The 17,979-nt window shown below is 38.8% G+C and overlaps 1 protein-coding gene and 1 long non-coding RNA gene across 2 annotated transcripts in view; one reads left to right on the top strand and one right to left on the bottom strand.

Moving 5' to 3' along the window:
• LOC134527660 (uncharacterized) overlaps positions 1-10,949 on the bottom strand; it is a 33,651-nt gene extending 22,702 nt beyond the window's left edge. Inside the window, exon 1 of the long non-coding RNA XR_010074240.1 lies at positions 10,694-10,949. This is a non-coding gene — a long non-coding RNA (uncharacterized LOC134527660). The remainder of the gene's footprint in view (positions 1-10,693) is intronic.
• A 12-nt stretch (positions 10,950-10,961) lies between these two features.
• The window catches only part of LOC134527659 (zinc finger MYM-type protein 1-like), a 43,163-nt gene continuing 36,145 nt past the window's right edge, over positions 10,962-17,979 (top strand). Inside the window, exon 1 of the transcript XR_010074239.1 lies at positions 10,962-11,367. The gene's annotated coding sequence lies outside the window, so the exon portion shown is untranslated. The remainder of the gene's footprint in view (positions 11,368-17,979) is intronic.

The raw sequence follows: 17,979 nt of genomic DNA on the forward strand, positions 1-17,979 counted from the left end.
TTAACCGCATTAGTACTATTATGCTAATGAACAGCTAGCATTCGCATTATTTACCTATATGCTCGTAATATTTTAAGTAATCATAGCGTAATGCGCGTCTGACAGCTGAAATTGAAATAAGAAAAGCCCCGGAAAAAATGTTGAACCTTTTCCCAGCGATATTTTTGTTAAATCTCGAATACTGTTTTTTTATTATACGATTTTTTTTGGTCGAAGACCTTACATCACCTAATGTTCCGAAATATTTTACAGAAAAAATATTCGATAACATTGAACTTAGCGCAGGGAACCATCTGTTGGTAAATCTAGGAAGTTCATACCACATGAATTCCCACCAAACCTCGATATAGGCTTACATAAGTGCCATCTAGCGACGGTTTTGTAAACTTTGCATTCAGAGGGAAAACATTTATTTAGGTACTGCTCCCTGCGGATGAAATATAAACTACAAGAACACTGTTTGAATCGATACATAATTGAAAAAACCTACATTTCCCAAAATAACCTAAACTTCGTTTACCCTAAAGTCATTTGCCCTACAGGCGTTTGCCCTAAAGGCATTTGCCCTACAGACGTTTGCCCTACAGGCATTTGCCCTAAAGGCGTTTGCACAAAATGTTTGATAATCCCATTTGGACCAAGCTCCGGCATTTGCCCTAAAGGCATTTGCCCTAAAATAAGTTTTTCGACAGTCGTTTGCCCTACAGGCATTTGCCCTACAGGCGTCTGCCCTAAAAGTTTGCGTGGTTTCGTTAATCCAAAACATAAGTGCTTGCCGGCGTTTGCCCTACAGTCATTTGCACTAAACGGCATTTGCCCTAAAGTCGTTTGCCCTACAGGCATTTGCCCTACGTTTAGGGCAAACGCCTGTAGGGCAAACGATGTGTACCCGGTAGTTTTACATTTCGATTCAACGGGGGCTGTTGTGCGAAGTACTCCGTCGGGAGAAACGATATTTTACTACGCCGGCGTAGTAAACATCAAATCTAGTATCCTTCTTATTTTTGAAATGTTGACTTGCCAACATAATTTCAACAACATAGCAGCATTTCTATATAAATCTTTATATATATATTTCTTGTGTGCGTGTGTATGTCACTGAACTCCTCCTAGACGGCTGGGCCGATTTTGATGAAATTTTTTGTGTGAGTTCACGGGGATTCGAGGATGGTTTAGATTCACAATTGGATATTTTATCTCGATTCTGACTTAAGAAAAAACTAAAAAAACACGCTTTAAAAGCAAAAAAACTAAGCATTGTTGATAATTAGCCTCCATGGCAATGGGCTTTTGCATTGTTGTTGCCTTCTGCGTAACCATGGGAAAGGTTTTTGGTAACAGCAGTGGCGTGCCCAAGAGGAGGGGTATGTATAATGAGAAGATACAAAACGTCCAGCGTAGAAATACTTACCGCCATATCCATATCTCACAAAAAGTACATTTGGGCAGGACAATGTCTGTCGGGTCCGCTAGAAAGATATATAGAGATATATATGTAGAAAGATATATAGAGAGATAGAGATATAAATAGAAAAATAGAGAGATATACATAGAGAGATAGAGAATTAGAGAGATAAAGAGAGATGCTTAGTATACGTTTAAAAAATTGATTGAGGCATTGCAACGCATGCCGGGCATTATCTAGTTCTATATAAATAAATAAGTACCTGAAGAGTTGGCCTATCTTGGGGTGTGTTGTAGATTGGAGTTGGGCCTTAATTAAGGGATTCCTGTCAGCTTGGAACGTAATGGATCTACCTAGTTACCTTACTTTCACGTTTCAATATTTACACGGAAAAGTAGATAAAATCGAAGTGAAACCGGTCACATTTATACATTCCTGCGGTAGTCACTTCATGAAAATGGTCTCTCGAGCTTTCCACAGAATGTCGAAAAAAAAGAAGCTGAAACATTTCGTAATGAAAGCCATGGCCACCCTTGTCATGGTATCTGATCTTAGTAACATGTTGCGTATACACCAATCCCTCACTTAGCACGACTAATTCGTTCCTAAAAATGTTCGTGTTAATCTAAATCGCGTATTCTGAAGCATTAGTCCCCATAAATATAAGGCTAAATTATTTAATGTGTTCCAAGATGTGTAGGGAAGTAATCTTTACATAATATACATGCGTAGAATAATACTTGAAAATGCATATGTCATATCATTTATCTTTTTAAGCCTACCACCGAATACGTTAGATAAAGAAAACATGGCACAGTGTAAAGGGAGATAAGTGGTAACATATTTACCGTCAGTCAGCAGGTTGGCTTGCCCGCCCAGGCGTGACCTTCAACACGCGCGCGCGTCTGTCTGCCTGCTGTTGCAAGCAGCTGGATCCTTTGTTATTACGTTTAAAACTTAACAAAATTAAAACACTTTTATGAAATTAAGAACCGGTTTTATGTAACTTTAAAACACACAGCCATATGTAAACATTTAATTTGTTATGCACACCTCTTATAAAAGCGGCTATGTAAACAAATCAGTTAACAGATAAACAGATTTAGATTTTCACTAGAGCACAAACATAACATTAAAATACGGGTACACTCCCTATTTAACGCGGTTGTCGGGGGACATAACTTTTACCCGCGTTGTTACATAACCGCGATGTTGTGTTCTAATAGGTCGGCAAGCACGCACAGTATAGACGGCCCGCCTTTGTGCGGACTTTGCATCCGCAGTTTCCACTAAACACGGGTGAAAAAATAAAAATAATAAATTTTAAAGATAAATATTAAATGTTGAATTGTTTTTATTTTTCTGCGTGCCGCGCACAGTTTGTCGCACGGCCTACGAGCGCGTCACATGCCGCCATACACATGTGCGGCACACAAGCTGCTGCCAGTCTCGTGGTGTTAGCCACAGTATCTGCTTCGTCAGTGTCCGTAACAAAGTAAGTGCAGTGTGTGCGGTTACACACGATTCTGTGGTCAAAGTCTTCTAAAAAGAAAGGCCGTAGTGATACTTCAAACCGAATATGAATCGCAAAGTACCGAGTTTGATTGACAAAATAAAAATTCTAGATTTACTTACAGATAGCTTGTCTTTTGTAGAAGCAGGCCGCAGATACAGGAAAAAAACGATTCTAGCATTCGTACAATAAAAAATAAAGAATCGTCTATCGTGTCAAGTGGTTAAACTTTATTATCCATGCTTACATTAAATTATAAATGGTCACATGTGGGAAACAAAAATTGCGCTTTTTAATTTTAGCGCAATCAGTGACGCCGTATTAAAAACCGTGTTAAACTTTGTCTTTACTTATTTCACCAAACGCTGTGTCGAGTTGCTGAGTGTGTATGGCTCGGATCGGCAAGTGTTATATTCCCCAGCCTCTGTTTAAAGGTCGGGAGACCGCTACACATGAACATTTCCGGGACTTGTTTACTACCTCACGGCAAAAGTGGTACAGTATGGTTCACGTAAATATTGGACCACTGGGAATTCCTGGGCAAAGATTAAAAATACGCTAGCCGATTTACTTTACTATTTAATGTTAAAACATTATACCAAAGTAAAAATATGAACTTGTATAATACAATGAATTACCCAATAATATTACGTCTGTAGGTTTAAGTTGTAACAAAACATTTATATACAGATGTCCAGTAAAGTACCAATTAAGATTCTGGAGTGGAATTTTAAACACCGGACTACCTGATTTTGCCTTGTACGCAGCGACGCTGCTCAGTCAAGTGACTCATGCTCTGCCTGTGTGCTGCGTGAACACATTCCCTCCCCCACTCCCCCTCTAGTTTCTGCCCGCTCTAATCTCTACCTCTCTCCATGTTCTCGGCTAGCCTCTCCCTACCCAGCGCTTGCCGATAACCAAGCCTATCCAACATCAATCCCTAGCCGAGTCACGCTGGACAATGTCGCTGGATGGTGGGCTTTATCAGGTCCCCTGTCCGATGCTTCATTTGTGAGATAAAGCGACGTTAAGAACTAGTGTTTCAGAAAATATCACTGGGCTGGATTGGACCATAATTTGAAAACCCTACAAGATAGAGGAATAATGTACGGAGATATCTTGTTTAAAATTTTACTGCGGACATTTTCTACGCCTAGGCTTTTTTCTGCCCGATGCTTAGTTTGTTAGTTACAACGCAAAATTATCCTAATTGGCTGTCAACCATTTATTCCATTATTATTATTCATTTCTGACTGGGGGACATGGTTTGACCCGCGATATACCCGATTCTGCGATCAATCGGGGCGCGATATACCGGGAGTTTACTGTATGTACAATATGTACATATACAAAACATAAAAGTTAGTTAAATATTTTCTGGGGTGAAATTAACACTATCATCTTGCTTTTTTAAAAAAAACGTATCCAATTTCATCTGCTTTGGTTTCTGTACGGTACGGCCTGGTCTGCAGCCGGGCATCAACGGTAGGGCCTGGTCTGCGGCCGGGCATCAACGGTACGGCCCGGTGTTTGTTTATCTGCGTGCGCATCTCTTTCCCCTCGCATTCCAAACCACTCTTCCCCCCTCGAATTCCATACCTGACGTCGCGTCGTTTCAGAGATTTTTTTTAGCCTGTGGCGATTTCGTGCTAACTGAAATTTACAGACGTGCTATTCGAGACTAGGGCAGTAAAATTTACATCGTGCTAACTGAATTCGCATTAATTGAAGACGTGCTATGCGAGGGATTGGTGTATTCCGTCTTTTAATGTTGGTACTTAAATCCCAATATGTAACCGCTGAAGTCCTTTCAGCTATTCAAAATATATTTGCTAATGCATCATACTCCGTTGATGTTGATACAGGCGAAGAGATTGGTGATTTCAACTATGTGGATGCTGATACACTTACAGGAACGGTTTACTTTGACAGTCCGTTTTACAAAATATTTAGTAACGAATGTGACAAGATAGAAAAAACTCTTGAATCGGAATGTAATAGTCACTTTGAGAACACAAGTAACTAATTCTGTTGCCCTGAATTTGCTGACTATATAACAAAACATTACATCATACCTGCCAACTTGGCAAGGACACCATCAGTAAGATTTGAATAAAACACTAAATTTTGGCGTAAATCCAACGCGATGATTCAATCAGTGTTACTCAAATCTGTTCCCCAAGTCCAAAAACATTCTAAACGCAACAATATATAATGCATGCATATCTAATAAGTACTACTTAATACCTAAATGGCCGATTAAAATGCTACACATTACAAAGAAAATTAAAACAAACCATAGTTTAATGCTAATAGATTAAAATAAAGGTAACTTACCCAAAAAAAATGTATTCCACTGCACAGATTACATAGGTACTATTGTAATTTTGAAAAAGTCAAATGGTATATACACAATTTAAAAATTAAAGTATGTGGAGTCTAAATCGCTCACTTCTATACACTGGAATTCTGCAGACATTTTGCAGTGGCCTGCTTAGCCCTCTTCAAAAATTCATGGTTAAAAACTTGTTTGTAGCAAATCTTTTGGTTATATCTTTTCAAAATTGTAATGTCCTGTACTGTTGTGTTGCTCATTGAAGATCTAAATTCTGTTTTTTTTTTGTTTTTTTTCCCCCAATGCTGAACATTTTATTGCATTCAGCATTGCTGTGTGGAACAAGAAGAATGGCCAGCATCACATGGGAAATTTTGTCATATTTTAGTTTTCCATCAGCACAAAGTATTTTTCCAACTTCGGTCCAAATGGAATCAATCCTTTCATACTTGCTTATGACTTCAAAGAGATCTTCAATCTGTAGGGCTGAAAACTGTTTCTGCAACTCATCCATTGCCTGATCCATGGTTTCACCATCCTTGACTGGTAAAATGACAGGAAACAAATTAGTGAAATATTTCAGAGTTGAAAACTTTGCTTCTCCAATGTTACATATTTGGGCTATTTTTGCATTAATAACCACTTCACTCTTGAAGGGATATTTGTGTATAACATAGTCACTTGCCAAACAGAAATATTTCCTCACCGCTGAAAAAAAAAATATTTTTTTGTCCTCATCTGACAACCAATCACCAACTCACTGACAGACTTCTGATTGGTGGGAGTGTGATAATCTACTGCCAACAATTCTACACCTTTGAAGGCACCACCAACAACAAATCTTAAAAAAAGATTCCTCAAAAATTCTTGCAACAGATCTAGTACCAAGTGTATTTGTGGACTTGAAGACTGGAGAGTTGTGTTCAGTTTATCAAATAGGAGTATCACATTCAACAAAAACAAACTGAATGATTTATTCAAAGGTGAAGAAAGAAACATAAAAATTTTCTCTTCCTGACTTAGCACAGATCGGTTGCTCTTCAAAACAGAACTGCTGCTTTCTACTCTTGCTTTTTTTACAGTAACAGTGTAATGGTTACCATTTTTTCTTTTGCCAGCTCCCTTGTCGGTATTGATGGTTGATGTGCATGGCAGTTTCCTTTGAATATTGTAGGAGGATAGCGAACTTGTTGATGGTTGTGGATGTGATGTGACGACTTCTTTGAAAAAACTTGCAAGAGGTTCTCATTGTTCAACAACCCTGGCCAAGCTGGTTCCTAAATATAACCATCTTGTGCACACATGTTTAAGTATTTTGTGGGTTTCTTTGTCATGAAGTTTCTGGAATTCACAGAGCCTTTCTTTCCTTTTTGAGCTCTTTTCCAAAAAAAAATATGTCAACAAGTGTATCGTCAATACTAACTGGCAAACTTCTGGAAGCCTTTTCTGCAGCTAAATTTATACAGCCAACTGCCACTAAATTTGGCTGTTTTTCTTTTAATACAAGAACCACCCCGTTCTTGTGTCCAACCATAACCGCCGCATTGTCAGAACAAAGGACTAGACAGTTCTGAAAGGGCACATTCAACTTTTCGAGTTCTGTCAATAAAAGCTGGCCAGTATTTCTGCCAGTTGAAGCACCTTGTAAAGATGGAATAGCCAACACAGTACTTACAATTGAACCACACGAAGAGTCACAATATGTTACTACAAGAGGGTACAACTTATTATTTGTAACATTGTTCCCATCTGTTGACAAAGAAAATGGTCCACCTTGCCAATGCTTAACAACAGTGGTAGTCCTGCTGGATGCCATTTCTTTGACTATCGCAGAGGTCTTCATGCGCCCGCAACTATACTTTTTCGCCATGTCGGAATCTGGGAAGATTTTTCCGAACAAACTTCCCGCGTGATCTGCTACGCTAAAGGGAATATTATGTTCTATTTAAAAAAAACTGGCTAAATAGCATTCCGCTTCGATCACATCCGTGTCACTCGTACGGCTCGTTGAAAAAAAAAACTTTTGGTTTCTTTGTTATTATCAGCAGATTTCACATTATTAACATGTTTCAAAGACTTCACGTCATTGGAAACATCGTTTTTCCTGCCATGCGAAACATTTATGTCACAACGGCACACGATGCAAAATGCGTGGTTCTGGTCTTTTTCACTTTTGGTTATGCATGGGAACAGTTCCGAATAGGCCGACCTAAACACCTGTCCATACAGTTTTTTATTCTTCGTGGACATTACGATGGCATAAAAAACATCACCAAGTTCTAACTATCTTCACACGCAACCATTTAACTAAAAAATACGTACAGAACAATACCCAACAGCAATAGAAACAGCACACACCGCCATTTCCGTCATGGAACTAGAAGTCGAAATCATGGAAATAAATTTTGTTTGTATTCCGGGGATAAAAAACGGAAATTATACACTACTCGCAGGAATTGTACATCTTTCTAGTTGGTGAAGTCGATTTTTCTGTCCCGTATTTTTCACCTTTTCTTGTTTACGAGACAGAATACGCACGGAATACGCTGCCATAATGAAAAACAAACGAAACGTACTCCAAAACTGAAAAAAAAGGTCGTAAATTTAAAAAGCGTAAGATATTGATTATTTCCGTACAACCGTAAAATAAATTATTTTCCGTACAAATTACGGAAAAACCGTAAAAGTTGGCAGGTCTGAATACATGACATTCGTTCCTTTATGGTCTGCTCTGATCCCTAATGAGCAATATCTAAGTCCATTGCGTTTCAGTAATGCGGTGGTTGAAAACTGGATGGGAGAGCTTAAATCAGATGTTCTTGAACATACTTTACAGAATAAACCTGGTCGTTTCATAGCGAAGGTCAGAGAGTGTATCATGGCGAAATGTAAAACTCACCAGTACAGCATACCTAAAGTGTCTCTGAAACGTACACGCGTCAATAAAAAGGTTCCGGAATGGTAGATGAAGCCGACGATCCCGATGTTGAGGAACATTGGTCAAAGCGTTGTAAGAATCCCACTACGTATTTTGAAAGAGCGTTCAACAATATAGCTGTAAGAGAAACTCAGAATTAAACTTTAGATCAACTAAATGTCAGTTCCCAAAGAAGATTTCCTGAAAGACATAGATCGGAAATAATCCTAAGAGTGGAGGTGATTCTGAAGTTCTCGCGAACCTTCGATCTACTAAATCATTCTTTTCCATTACCATTGAATTAGCACTTCCTTCTTTAAGAAATTAAGTAGATAGAAATACATGTTCTACAAATGGTGAATACGAAGTAGTTTCAGATATAAAAAATGTTTTGGCATCAGATGAGCATAACAATATTTTGGCACTTGATCAAGCTGTGGTAACCTATACACAACCTTGCGAAGAAATTGTGAATTTTCAGAACGAAACTGTTAATTCTTCCGGCAGTTCAAGAACTTACTCAGGTGACACGCGGCCATTATCATGCTATATCTACCGTGTCGCTTCGAATATACAGGATAACGGGCTGATAGCAATACCAGAATATTACGTAGCAGAAATAGGAAGGGTTTATTTAGTAGCATACTTTACAAACGACACCGTCGGTAAACTGATTGCCCACAAATTGTAGAGCAGATCGTACAGAACACTCTTTGAAAGAAGATGGTTAACAAACTACGTAATATAAATATCATTACTTGCCATTTTGAAACTTTCAGGTCGTAAATATGTTCTCTTAGATTGTGATGTTACTAGAATTATGTTCGGAATAGACTTAAGCTTCCCAAAAAGTAAAATCTTACAGGAAACTAATTTCTGTTCAATTAATGTTATTTTAATGCCACACAACGTTGATGGAAATCACTGGATTCTAATAGTTGCCCATGTAAACACAAAATCATTGCAGGTTTATGATTCGCTGCATAGGAAAATATACAATAGGAAAGTGCTAAATTCATTTTTGTCATTCATTCGGTCAAATGACAATAACGGCTTGTTTGACACAACCAAGTGGCGGATAGGAGATGAACTTGACCACCCAGCTCAGAAAGATAGTAGTAGCTGTGGAGTGTTTGTTATTTATTACGTGGAAAATATCACCGAAAAAGCATTCAGTAAACCACTTGATGTCCCAAGTTATAGGAAATATTTACAGGTTTTAATCATCCAACAATCTCAGGAAGTCTTAAATGTATGTTTCTTTTGTGGAGAAGGTGAGACTGGCTCTAGTTGGATCCAGTGTGACGTGTGTGAGCGTTGGGTACATATTGAAACTTGCATTGGAGTAAATACTAATACCGTAGACATTAACTCACAGTACATGTGTGAACTGTGTATTAAATATTTGTTCAAGAAAACTTATCGTCCCATAACTGAAGGAAAATGTTTACCCTTCATTGATTAAATTTTTTTTCCACTATTTGGAGAAGTTTGAAATTGGTTCAACAATTAAACTCAATAAAGAATTAATTATAATAAAAAATTAACTATGGTTACTTTTTTAATTCATTTACCATGATATAAAATGCACAAAAAAAACAATGCATCAATTTAAATACTGCAATTTCTCTGTTTGGTGTAGTAAGCCCCTATACAAATGGCAATGCGTGTATCCAGGGTATTATAATATTTATTGGTCCATCGGGACCCTAATAAAGAATAAGAACATACTTTAAACAATGGCATTTCCCTGTTTAGTGTAGTAAGCCCCTATACGAAAAGCAATGCGTGCATCAAGTGTACTATAAAGAACATACTTTAATTGATGTAATTTCTCTGTTTGGTGTAGTAATCCCCTATACCAATGGCAATGCCATGGTTGCTACAGAAATAGAATCTTAGAATTCCCTGACTTTTCCCTGTTTTCCAGAAATTTAAGAGAATAATGTTTTTAGCAGAGGGTTTGATATGCTGAAACTGTGACTACTTGAGCCAATTCTCCTTAAAAGTAGTTTTCTTCGACATCTCTAAGCTAAAAAAAAAAAGTACATATTAATATTTTCAGGTTAGGTTAAAAAATTGTTTATGAATTCTTAAAAAAATATTACTACACAAATACAAAAACTATTACAAATTCACACCTAGCAATATAACGGGCCTACTTAGAGAATTACAATAGCAGCATTACAACATGCAATACTCTTACATTATTACAATGTTAACTAACGATTCTGGGGAAAAACATGTTCAGTTATGCATATTTTTTATACACAATGTAAGTGTCACGCAACAAAACTCACGGATTATAACGGTTAAAAAAAAGTAATTAAAAATAGTTAGAAAAAATGCAAAAACATAACCGCACACAAAAGCCACGTGTTTTCGTATCAGCTTGGTAGTTTTCAAAATGAGAATTGGTACCGCTTCTTTATCAAAATGCACTTAATTTTCTTATGATCGCATCAAAAACTAACTTCACCTGAAACAACGCCTTTAAATTCACGGAATAAGCTTTGTACTCACATTATTCCACGTGAAAATAGCCTTTAAAAGATAAACGACGCCATGCCCGTTCTGTAGTTCTTGCATGGAACGGAACAAAACACAAAGTCTCAAGGGCAAATTAAAAAGGATCAAAACACGAACAAATGAAGGCCGTGTTCGCTAGTGCACAATCGAGTGCCTGGATTGGCCAGAAGTTATGGTGGGTGGTTGTAACAGCCTATTGCAACGGACAAATGTAGACCAAGTAAAAAAAAAGTTGCAGTTGCCGTTTGCCTTAAGCAGCAGCCTTTTAGCGGAGTCGTTCGGTAGCAATACGAGCGCATCAAAACAAAGCTTTGTTTGAATTATAAGCAACTTTAAAATCTCCAAAATTCGTAGAATTTTCCCCGACATTTCCCGGAATTCCCTGACCATTTTAATTTCCTTGACATTTCCCGGTTTTCCCGGTTTTCTAGTCCTGTAGCAACCATGCAATGCGTGTATCAAGTGTACTATAAAGAACATACTTTAAATGATGTAATTTCTCTGTTTGGTGTAGTAATTCCCTATACGAATGGCAATGCGTGTATGAAGTGTACTATATTATTTTTTGGTCCATCATGGCTCTAATAAAAATAATAATCATAACTATCATTACTATTTTAGTCTTCTGTGAAAGTTAATTACAGTAATGCAAATGTGTGAGAGATGAAGTAAGTGGTATCACATTTTATTTGTCAACGAAATCATTTGTATAATTGGAATATATTTGGCAGACAGCTATTTTTTTACAACTATTTTCTTTTTGCTAAATGTTACTGACGGAGAAATAGTTTTGTTTGACGACCCTCGGTGGCCCGGCCAATCAGCGCGCTGTCTTGTGGTGTCTTGTATACCGCAGACATGCATTAATGTGAATTATCATTACGAACGTTAATGCTGGTGGCCTCAATGTGTTCTAGTCCATATATAGTTACCGGGTGGTGGTGAATTCAGTGTTTAGTTAGAATGGCTGTACCGCCGTGGAGTACGGGGCGATCTGTTCTGTATATTGTATAACTGCATATGTGGTTTAATAAAAGTTTCGGAAATGAAAGCGACATTGATTCCGTAGACAAAAAGGAACTGTTCGAGTTCGTAGGTTTTATTTTGGAGGCCGTTTGCATTGAAGATTAGAACCGGTAAAGACTTCCTTGGGTTCTGTGCCATATTAAGCTGTTGCGAGATTCATAATTGTGGATAGTAAAATAATCTGTCGCTTTGACACGTCGGGATCAGCTCGGATGGCGGCGTAGTGAGGTGACAGTGTTGCTATGAGCTGGGAGAAATTGCAGAGTTTCAGAATTTCGGCCAGCTCGAATAGATCACCTACGGTGTTACCCTCTATTCGGTCCTGCGCCGGAGTGTGAGTGGTGCGTGGTTCTCTAACAGCTTCCGAGTATTTTCTTCCCGGTTGTGTCAGCTCGATAGTTGTTGTTTGCGGCCGTAGCTGTGGCTTGTTGACCACCTGAGCACGCGGCTGTGCTTGAGTGGGGCGGGTGGAGGGGAATTCCACCTGGCTGTGCGTGGATGGCGCTTGTTGTTGTGTCTGTGCCTGTGTCTGCACGGCTTGTCTTTGCGTCCTACTCGCCACCATTTTTATGAATACTGGACACTGCCTCCCAAGCGATTGGCTCCGGTCACGTGAGATTTTGGTCCGCAAGGCTTTCTTCCCCCTGACCTGCTGGAACTCGGTGTCGTCGTCGGCTCGTTCACACTTGGCGTTTGCCTGTTGTGTCTCCATGGCCTGTTCGGTCTGTGTTGTGTTCGCCATCCCTGTCCCTGATGCGGTTCGCGGGCTATCCAACCTGCCGGGTCGCCTAAAACCTAAAGCAGTGGTGGCTGTCAAACTCTGATATGAATAGGGGCTGGCCGCCGTTTCCTCATATGCTCGGCCGGGAGCGTGTGACAGCCATACCGGGAACTATTACGTTCCCATAACTCGCTGTGTGGTCGCCAATATAAATAGTGCAACCCCGTCACTTTGATCGAATCATTGGAAACGTCGGCGGGGCGCGATGTGTGCGATTTTAAGATTAAAGGTGGCTCACGGTCCAGACGAAGTAAAATAGCTGTCGCATGTTGCTTGGCTCTATTTTTAATAGTGTAGGTGTCAGGCGGGGGGAGGTCACCCTTTCCCCTCAGTTAGTTGGCTAACTGATGCATGAGAGTGTCATGATGTCTGTATTTAGAGGCGTGTGGAGTGTGCGCAAAAATGGCCTACTTAATTTCGTTGTGTGAGTGTAGTGTATAGCTCCAAGGCCGCACATACCCGGCTGACCAAGCAGGCATATCATCGTGTAAGTTTACCGATGTGTAGGAGAAATTACATAGATTAGTAAACACCTGGCCGCCTTAAGGACCGAACTATTGCGTTCCAATATAGTTCGGTCAAAGTTAGGCTAAACCAGTATTGCTGTAGCTAGCCCCCAGGCTGTTGTCATCTAAACCTGAAAAATAGAGACTGAAATTAGTAAATGAATGTCATCCTATTCTATTATTGTTCGAGCAGAGAGATGCCCTCGTCCAGTGTTTTTTTTTTTTTTTTTTTTTTTAATTCAAAAACCCATGCCTTCCGAAACGCGGCCGGCACTGGAGGTGAAGCCTGCCAGGCGGGTCTCGCCCTTCAGGCATAGGGAGTCAGCCCTAACACACAGGCAGTGAACCTCTACGTGGGTCAAAACCTACACCTGCATGCTTCGGACCATTTCGAATTAGCAAGAAAATGAAAAGTTACATTAATGAATTAATTAAAATTGGCTGGGGAAAACAACTAGCAAGGACTAGTGGAGGAGGTGGGGGAAGGAAAGATTTGGTAATTAAAGGAATTTGGGCCTGCGGTCGAGTTGTCGCTGGTTTATAATTAGAGCCCCGCTGGGTCAAAGGTAGTGTTGACGCAATAAAATAGAGCCCCGCTGGGCCAAAGGTAGTGTTGACGCAATAAAATAGAGCCCCGCTGGGCCAAAAGTAGTGTTGACGCAATATTTACGAGTCCTGGGCATGTCAATCATTGGCTAGTCCAATGTTGATTATTTGCACCGCAGGACGTAGACAGGCACATCGGGGCCAGAGAGAAACGTCTGCTATGTTTGCTAAGTTGCCCTGCGTACATGGGATGTGTGGATTCTAGTATAACCTGGCTTAGGCAAGTCGCGGTTTTTTAAACTGTCGCTGTGCAGCTGGGTCGTAGTCCGGAAGTGAATTCATATAAGTATTGGCATGTTCAGGGAGCTGGCCATAAAAAGACCTGTTTTGCCGTTTTATATAATCCTTTACATACTCTACTTTGAGTAGCTGGTGTACTTCTAGTGTGCTGGTGTACCAGCCGCAATCTGCAATGGCTCTAAGAAATTTATTTTGAGTGACCTGTACTTTATCGATATGACATTTTGCTGCATAGCCCCAGATTTCGCAAGCATATAATAATTGAGGGCGAACTATTTGTAAATACAGCTGTAATTTTTTCTTTCTAGGAAATTGGGGGGCCTTAAACATTGAGTATAGGCTGAGCAAAGTGCCTCGCGCAAACTGTGTCACCTTAGTGGTGTGAACTTTCCAGGTGAGCCTGGTATCTAGAGTTAAACCTAAATATCTAGCCGATTTAACAAATGGTATGGCTTGATTAAAAATTTTTAATTCGCGGTCGGGGCGGTGTATTTTTTAGTTAAAATTATAGTTGTGGACTTGGCTCCATTTATTTTAATGCGCCAGCGAGTGTACGAATAGGGGCTGGAAAAATGAGGGTATTTATCAGAGAATGGACCACATCTTGCTCAGCCAATGGCAGACAAGCTGTCTACCCATTGGCTGTGCACCATGGAGTTAAAGCGGATTGGTTATGGTAGGTTGAGTATTGGCTATTGTTTTGTGCTGCAGGGATGTTTCTCTCTTAACCAAAGGGATCCACATATTTTTTAATTCAATGCTCTGCTGGTTGAAAATATTTTTATTGCTAATAATGTAGGCTGATTCTTTGATTTTCCTTTTTATTTTATCGGGTTCCTGTATGAGTGGTTGGAGTCTTCCCAGAGAATTTTGTGACTATTTTCCTATGTATGTTCAGCAAGTCTAGATTTTAAGGTTTCACCCATCTTGCAGTTGTTTTTGTGTTCTGTGGGCACATTCACAGGGGATCTGATACACACAGTTGTGGGTTTGTAATTTTTCTGTGGCTAGTTTAACCTTGGTAACAATACTTTTAATAGTAGATTAAGAACGGAATGATGTTTTAAGTCCATATTTGTTTCCCAGGCGTCTTATTTTTTCTGAAAGCCCTTGAACATACGGAATGACTAGAGTTCCGGCCGGTTTCTCAGTTTCTGTGGATTTGAGTGTAATGTTGAAAGTGTTATATGAAATCCAACATTATATACGTAAAAGTCTTTTAAATTAAGTTTCTTCATATTTATTAGTTTTTAAATGGTATGTATTTAGTTGTCTACAACAATCTATTGGGTCGCTAGAGCCATTGGAGCGTCGCAATGTGTACTTCTCTGGGCTTCAAGCTAAAGTCATTTGGGTTGGAGTGCTTTAATCACAGACAAAAATGATATTAAAAATAAAGATAAAAATCGCTAGTAAATTCCTCCAATTAACTAATGTAAGTAGATGCAAAAGTTTATTTCATTTTATTACAATACATCAGAATGAAAATATTTACCTAAGATAAAAAAACACAAACCTTTATGGGTGCTATGAAAACTATAAATTTTTTGTTTCTAATAGACCATGTAGCCTGGATAAAAAATAGATTACGTCACTGAAGTGATAGAATAAGTCAATAAATATCATATTACATTTATTTGTTGAATAGTATTGGTATTAATTTTAAATTCTTTACTTAGTTTTCTAAATCTGTTTTTTCAGTCTTCACTAAAGCTTTTTTTTTTTAATTTACGAACTGAAAACATGCTCTCAAATAATGACATCCTGCCTCATCTGCAATGTGACGTCATGTGTCAGATGCCTAGAGTTATTACTTTAAAGTTCATTAGTGTTTCTATTTTCCCATTTCAAACAGAATTTAGTCAAATAAAAAATAAAAGCTTAAATTGTTCTTTATGAGAAGGAAAGCTTACCCAATTTTTTTAGATAAATATATACATAACTGTTAAACTTGGTATTTTGGGGTGTTCCTGTTGACAAGTTCTAACAAATATGTTTATTGCAACTTTATGGAGCCATTATAACTGAAGAAAAAATATTAGATTATTATCTTATTTGCGATAATTTAACTGATATATGTTAAATCTAATAAACGTAACATATCTGCAGCAATTCCTTAAAAAAATCTTGGGAACTCTGAAACTTGGCCATCAAGGCCGCGTGCAACGCTCGTTGTGCCGGCTTGCTGCGACCAGAGCACCGCCGTAGGACAGTACACACGCAGACGATTAGGCTATTATAGCGATTCAACTAATTGCGCTAGACTATTATAGTTATACCGCCTTAAAGCTGAATGAATAAGCAAAAACACCTACACAGAAGATTTTCATGTTGGACCCTTGATTTGTATGTAAATCATACTTTTATTTGAATGAATGTTTTTAAAAAAACATAATCATTAACGTTATCGACTTTGTTTTATCTTTAGTATTCAACATTGAAATTTTTTTTAACGTGAAGGTGTTGAATAGCATTTCTAGATTATTTTTATGCACTTACGGAGAGTCTACGTTATTAACTGCGTGAACGCGAATCATTTTAATGGACTGCTGTAAGTCTCTACCTTCTAGGACTTAACTGCACGTTTTCGGTGATACGCACAAGGTCTACAGCGGTAAACTTTCGGTATGTTATTAAGCATAGTTGATTCTAACAATGTGCAGAAATTCAGCTTTGGACAAATATTTCACAGATTTGTGCTTCTTTTGGTATTTCCTAGACAAGGGCCTGGGCAGAGCGACACACCCCGCGCATGCCGTGAGTAAACGTCCACGGTTCACGCATCAACTCCCCTTCGGCAAACTGCCCACCTCAGGTGATCCCCAAAGGTCGCAGGGCACTCCCGGCCGACAGCACACGCGAGCGAAGCTAGCGATTGTTCACACGACGACAACGAGGCAGAGGCTATAGGGAAGTTAGCTTCCCGGGTGTAGCCATCAAGTCGGGCGTCTATTATAGATGCGCTGACACTTTTACAGCCTGAGTGTCTTAGCAGACAGGAAACCTTTCTTTACACTTTGGCAAGGTCAGGTCGTTGCAGCTCGTCGTAAACCCTCGGAGCAGCTCCACAACACGTCCTCTTCCAATGGCAGCGCAGATGGAAACTTTTCCACCCCTTGCAGTATTTGTAAGACCTATCAAATTCGTATATACACAAATTTTGTATGCAATAAATAATAAAATTTATAATAGTGGTTCAAATATAATGAAATAATTAAATATATTAAAACATTTGGCGGGTGAAGCTATTGCCTGCAAGGAAAACTCGGCGCGCGATCTTGTTGCTGTCCGTCGGCATTAAAAGTGTCGGCCCAGTCAAAAATTCTGGACAGTATATATTTTGTTAAGTAAGGTTACAGCTTTCATTTGGTACATGGCTGATGTTTGGCCTATACTTGGTATGAGTCATGGAGTCGTTTTAATATAATGAAAGTTTTTGAAATATGTACCTTGTTTGACCATAAATAATTTAAAAAATACTATTAAAAATACTAATTTTTTTAAGTTAAATAACAAGACTTACATCTTGCGATAAGGACCTCGTAGTTGGATTTTTATATTTCAGTTTTTGAACGGAGTAGTTAAATGGTTGTTTCAAGGCCTGTAATGGGCGGGTGAAGCTATTGCCTGCAAGGAAAACTGGGCGTGTGATCTTGTTGCTGTCCGTCGACATTAAAAGTGTCAGCCCAGACAAAAATTCTGGACAGTATATATTTTGTTAAGTAAGGTTACAGCTTTCATTTGGTACATGGCTGATGTTTGGCCTATACTTGGTATGAGTCATGGAGTCGTTTTAATATAATGAAAGTTTTTTAAATATGTACCTTGTTTGACCACAAATAATTTTAAAAATACTAATTTTTTTAGTTGAACAACAAGTCTTACATCTTGCGTTTAGGACCTCGTAGTTGGATTTTTATATTTAAGTTTTTTAACGGAGTAGTAAAATGGTTGTTTGAAGGCCTGTAATGGGCGGGTGAAGCTATTGCCTGTAAGGAAAACTGGGCGTGTGATCTTGTTGCTGTCCGTCGACATTAAAAGTGTCAGCCCAGACAAAAATTCTGGACAGTATATTTTCTTAAGTAAGGTTACAGCTTTCATTTGGTATATGGCTGATTTGC

Source organism: Bacillus rossius, chromosome 1 (genome assembly GCF_032445375.1).
Source record: "Bacillus rossius redtenbacheri isolate Brsri chromosome 1, Brsri_v3, whole genome shotgun sequence".
Lineage (NCBI taxonomy): Eukaryota > Metazoa > Arthropoda > Insecta > Phasmatodea > Bacillidae > Bacillus > Bacillus rossius.